General features: G+C 38.4%; 1 long non-coding RNA gene across 1 annotated transcript; it reads left to right on the forward strand.

Annotated features, from left to right (window-relative positions):
- Window positions 1–862: 862 nt before the first annotated feature.
- Window positions 863–3,014, forward strand: LOC123961595. Its single transcript, XR_006822749.1, has 2 exons — window positions 863–934; window positions 2,238–3,014. It is a non-coding gene; the product is annotated as an uncharacterized LOC123961595 (long non-coding RNA).
- Window positions 3,015–5,350: the final 2,336 nt, after the last annotated feature.

Here is a 5,350-nt window from a genome sequence, read left to right on the forward strand (position 1 = left end):
TGTTTAAGAATTCTTCAACTTACTAGAGGTTTTCACACACAATCCAGATGATTCTGTAAGCCTGTTGGGTGTTGATAAATTTCAGATCCATAATAAGGTTAGAACGCTTCAAAATACTCCCAACTTTAATTTGTTTTGTATTGAATTACAAATCCACTCCGTCTCTAAGTTACTGTCAAACATAAAAGCCATCAAATCCTCTCTAATAAGCGGCAAAGTACTTTAAAAAAAAAAAAAAAAGACACACAATTTCTGAAACTATTTGCTGCCAAACTCTACATACTAACCACAAAACTGTATACAAAAAAGCATCTCTTACAAAAATTTTAATTAAAAACATTCTGTGTGTTGGGCATATAAGGACTTCAGCAGTTTACAGCAAAGTTTTGTCATGCATGCAGTAAAACACACAGCTGTCCAAATATGTAAAGAATGGATGTGTATTCCCAACATAACACGCTATAAGAAAAATGTTTTATTTTACTCAAAATGTTCTACTGTAAGGCTCCTCCCACAAAAGCTCAGCAGAATAAAACAAAAACATTCATCTGGCTGTCACAGTTCAGAGGCAGGTGGACGAGCTAAACAGGCTTACAGGCAGGCAAGAGTCCAAACTGAGGTTGCTGTCCGTCAAATGCAACGTAAACTCCAGAATAATCCAAACCGTGCAGAAATCAGCAGGGAAATCCAAACAGGACTTAAGCAGGCAGAACACACGAGGACAAAGACTGAACAGAAGTTAGCAGGGAGGGAGTGCGTGAACAGGTGGGACACATCAGGTCAATCAGGGAAGACAAAGACAGGAAATAAAGCTTAACGAAGAACACAGAGAGGGAGATGTTATCAGAGTAAAACAGAGAGCAAAGCGTGCAACAACACACGAGGATGGATTTCACAAGATAACCACAGAACACAACCACAGAACCCAGGCAAGGTCAGGAACTGAAAACCACAACCATGACACCCGTCTTCTTGGCGGGTTTGGCCGATTTCATCCACATCACTTGCAAAGTTTTAATGATCTGGAAGTGTTTTCACACGTGCGGAGCAGCAAGATAGAGACCAGCAGAGTGTAAAGCAGAGAACGAGCGTTAACATGCACTCGTCAAAACTGAAACCTTCACTTTGTCGAAACTCTTCACACAGTCAGAGAAACAGAAGTGTGTTTGGACCAAACTGTGAATCATTTTTCACGCAAAATATATTCAGTGACCACTTTCTCCAAAATCCATGAGCTGTTTTCTCATTACTGCTCCACCGCCTGCAGCTTTTCTGCAGCAACCAGACTGAAATATATAGAAAATCATAAATCCCTTTTTTTTGTTAATCCTTTCTTTTACTAAATCTTTCCATATATTTGGACTTTTATGTTTGCTGACAAAAGATCCCAAACTAAATCAGACTGTAGAGTAGAACTGCAATGATTAGCTGATCGATAACCGAAAGGGATGCTGGGTTTATTTGACTTCTGTGACATTAAACTCAGTTTTCTTTCCATCAGATAAAACAAGCGATCTGAAAATGTCACTTTTTAGGAAATTGTGGTTTTTCGGATATTTTACAGATTAAGCCATCAATGACTTGAGAAAATGACGGACAGATTAATCGATAATGACAATAATCGTTAGTTGCAGCCTTAGTCAAAAAGAACATTTATAAACTTGTGAGAAATCTCAGTGAAAATGACTCTGCTGCTTCCTTGCAGTCTTGAGAGTGAACTGAGAAATGCTCCTTCAGACTAATTAGGACCCGCAGGTTCACTTAAAATATTAGTAATAAAAAAACTAATGAAAATTGAAGAGAAAAGAAAAAGGTAGAACAAAGCAAACATAAAATAAATTAACAGATTTAGTAAATAAAAAGATTTAAAAAAAACAAATCAGACTGTGGAGTAGAACTGCAAATATTAGCTGATCAGTAATCAAAGAAATTCTTTTTCCACCTGCAGCTCAAATGTGAATTTTTGCTGGGTTTGTTTGTCTTATGTGATGTTTACCTAAATATTTTTGAGTTTTGGACTTTAAATCAGAAAATAACAAGTGATTGAAAATTTCTACTTTTTGGAAAATGTGATTTGTCTGGAATTTTACTAACTAAAGCATAAATTTCTTGAGGAAATGACGGACAGTAATGACAATAATCGTTAGTTGCAGCCTTTGTCAAAAAGAACATTTAGAAACTCGTGAGAAATCTCAGTGTTGTAAAGATGACAGGTGACTCTCAGTCTTGCTCTGCAGTCTTGAGAGCGTGAGCTGGCCCTGAGTCCTTGTTGCAGCAGGGTCCAGGTTTAAGGATCCAGATCCTCGACAACAAACGGAGGTGTTGACAGCGCTGATCCAGGCTGACCTGCGGGCCTGCAGGAGGCGTCGCTCCCAGCAGCGACGACAGCTGAAGCTTCAGAGGAACGATGCAGCTCCTGAGCCGCTCTGATGCCCGCCTCTGAGCCGCTGGTGTTTCCCAGCATGCCCCTGACTGACTCAGGTGGAGCGTGAGGCCGGGCCGTCTGCTGTGGGGAGGCTCGGCCTGCAGGGGGCCCCCTTCCTCCGGGCTGCTGCAGCTCGGACCCCTGACACACCAAACAAATGTGCACAAACAAAACCTGGGGGGACTGAACCCTGCTGAGGGACTCTGAAATCATCCTTTGTCCTCATTTAATGTAAATATATAAGCTTTAAAAACAAGTAATTCAGTATGAAATGAACAGTTTTTGATTTCTTGACTGATAAGCAGGCCTGTAGACGTACTGTAGGTGTCACTCACACTTTGTGAAAGCATTTGCTAAAAATGTTCTGAAACATAGCTTACAGCAAGAAATCAGATCAGAAATACTTTATTGATCCCCGAGGGAAACGTCTTTGTTACAGATACTCGTTTGCACATCAAGGCATAAAAGGAATAGAAATAATAGCAGAAGTTAGTAAGTAGAGAATGTAAAAAAGAATATAATGAATTTGGATATTAACAGTATTATACAGTATTAACAGACCTGTAATGAAAATAAATAGTGTAATAATTATGAATGCATTGTTAAATAACAAATGAAAATGCTTTGTTTATTTGCACTTATTTATTCATTTAACTTAAGCTTAAAAAAATACAAGCTTCAGATTATAAAACGACCCCAAAACGTGCGTCAGTCAGCAACTTTACTGTAACTTCTTGACACAGTTTTGATTTTGTTTTGTTTTTGAGAAAAGAGGAGGGAATCATGACTCAGCAGGGATGATATTACATGAGAAAGGTTGATCTACAGATATGAAAGCAACACAGAATGACCGAGAGCTGCACTGACTTACATTCTGTTAGAGGGTCGAGTTTGAACTGTCGCCTGCTGCCTGAATTTTGTGTTTCCCTTTACATGAATAAAAACCTTTAAATTTAAATGCCCCACACCCCCGCTCATATGTTTTTCAGCATTGATGAATTCTTTAAAGGTTTGTTAAAATATCGTCACATCTCCTTCAACTGAGCGAAATGCGGGGTACACCCATGGGTACACTCTGGACAGGTCGCCAGTAGTATTTTATAGTTTAAAAAAAGTCTAGGGAGAAGTCGTGATGACGTCATTCAAAACGTTCCCTCAGATTGGTGCCTATTTGTCCAGACTCGTTGAGAACAGAAAAGAATATTGATCCAGACCCAAAGAAGAAGGGCAATGTGAGAAACATGTAGGTTTCCAGCTTTCCATCCATTTTTAACTTAAACTTGCTGTAATTCTGAGCAGTTCCTGTTGAGATTTGGAGTTTGTTTTTTGTAGTTTAGGCTCAATCGTTGACCAATTTATGTTCTTCAGCGTATGATAAGTTTTGGTTTCAGAGCTGAGCAAACATTAAACTGCTGGTGATTTTAAAACCAACCTTCATTTGGGTGTTCACAGGGACAATATGTGATCTGTTCACTGGTCACCTGTCACAAGAAAACGTCGGCGTTCTGGTGAAGAGATCGATCAAACAAACCGATGGGTAGAAATCTTTTCATGGCACCTTGGGAAAGTATTGTTAGTTTTGAAATACAAAAAATACTGTAGTTTATTTTGAGACATGGTGTGGCTGCTGTATTTTCTACTTTGGTTTGTTTTAAAATACATTATTTTGCCCATTCCTGCTTATAACCATGAACTCATCAAATGACGTTTCCAAATACATGAGGAGCATATTAACAGAATTCCCAGCATGCATCCAGCAGGCGTTCGGATCAAGACCAGCTGAACAAAGTTAAACGTGTTTAGTATCCTCTACACACAAGGCAAGTCACCTCCAAACTGGCCTTTATACTGCAATACATTTAATTGATGACTTTAGTTACCAGCTGCTATGAAGATTCAAAATAAAATCAACTAATAGATGATTATGGATTATTATAGATGAAGCTCCCCAGCAGCATGTAAAGGGATTTTGAAAAATTTGTTCCACCACTGAATGACACAGTAGAAATAATTAAATAAATTCATAGTATTTTTACATGTTGCCTATTTTACTACACGTATTAGTACTAGTGGTTGAACGATATAGGTTTTTATTGGCCAATATTAAGTAATGCTGTTAGATTAGAGTCATTTAGGATGATATATCAGCCTCGTGAGTGCAGGTATCGGTCGATGCCGATTGTCTCAAAATGCCACACATGTGACGATATCTGTATCTGGAATGTATCGGTTGATTAATCACTAATTAATACTATAGCTACTTTCAGAATGCCTACTTTGTAATATTTCTGTGCAAACATACATATCTGAGGAGCATTTCAACTTTTCTAAACAAACAATAAAAAAAAGCGAATATTTGAGAAATTGCAGTGACGTGTTAAACGCTGTCAGCGCCCAACATTTAACTATTCTTAATAAAAAAAACTGTGTAAATTTGATCAAATTAACTTGCTAATGCTAATGTGTAGCAGACAAAATATAGTTAATGTGCAGAATTTACAGGAGTACATATAATCTAAACTTCACCAAGGAAAGACACAGTTTCACACTTGTGCAAAAGGACAGAACACTGACAGAATCTGAAGCAGATTTTATGGTATTCTCCGGCTGTTGTTGGTGCTGCAGATCAGTCCATCCCCACAAGAGAAACAGCCCTTCAGGTCAGTTAGTTTATTACGACCCATATTTAGGTTTTTTTGTTAGGCCGCAACCTCTAGTGGCAGAAGAAGTCAGGTGACGTAGTATCAAGAGCGACAGAGTTCACATACGGAGGTGGTGGGGTGGATGGATGAGTCAAGTAAACTCAGGACTTTCACTCAGGACACTGAAGTTTGAGTCTTTGAGATGACTTGTTTTAGGTTAATTATCGTTTTGTGGATGACGTCACATGACTTAATGCAGTTATTTTAACCCAAACCACCATTT

This window comes from Micropterus dolomieu, linkage group LG22 (assembly GCF_021292245.1).
Source record: "Micropterus dolomieu isolate WLL.071019.BEF.003 ecotype Adirondacks linkage group LG22, ASM2129224v1, whole genome shotgun sequence".
Classification (NCBI taxonomy): Eukaryota; Metazoa; Chordata; class Actinopteri; order Centrarchiformes; family Centrarchidae; genus Micropterus; species Micropterus dolomieu.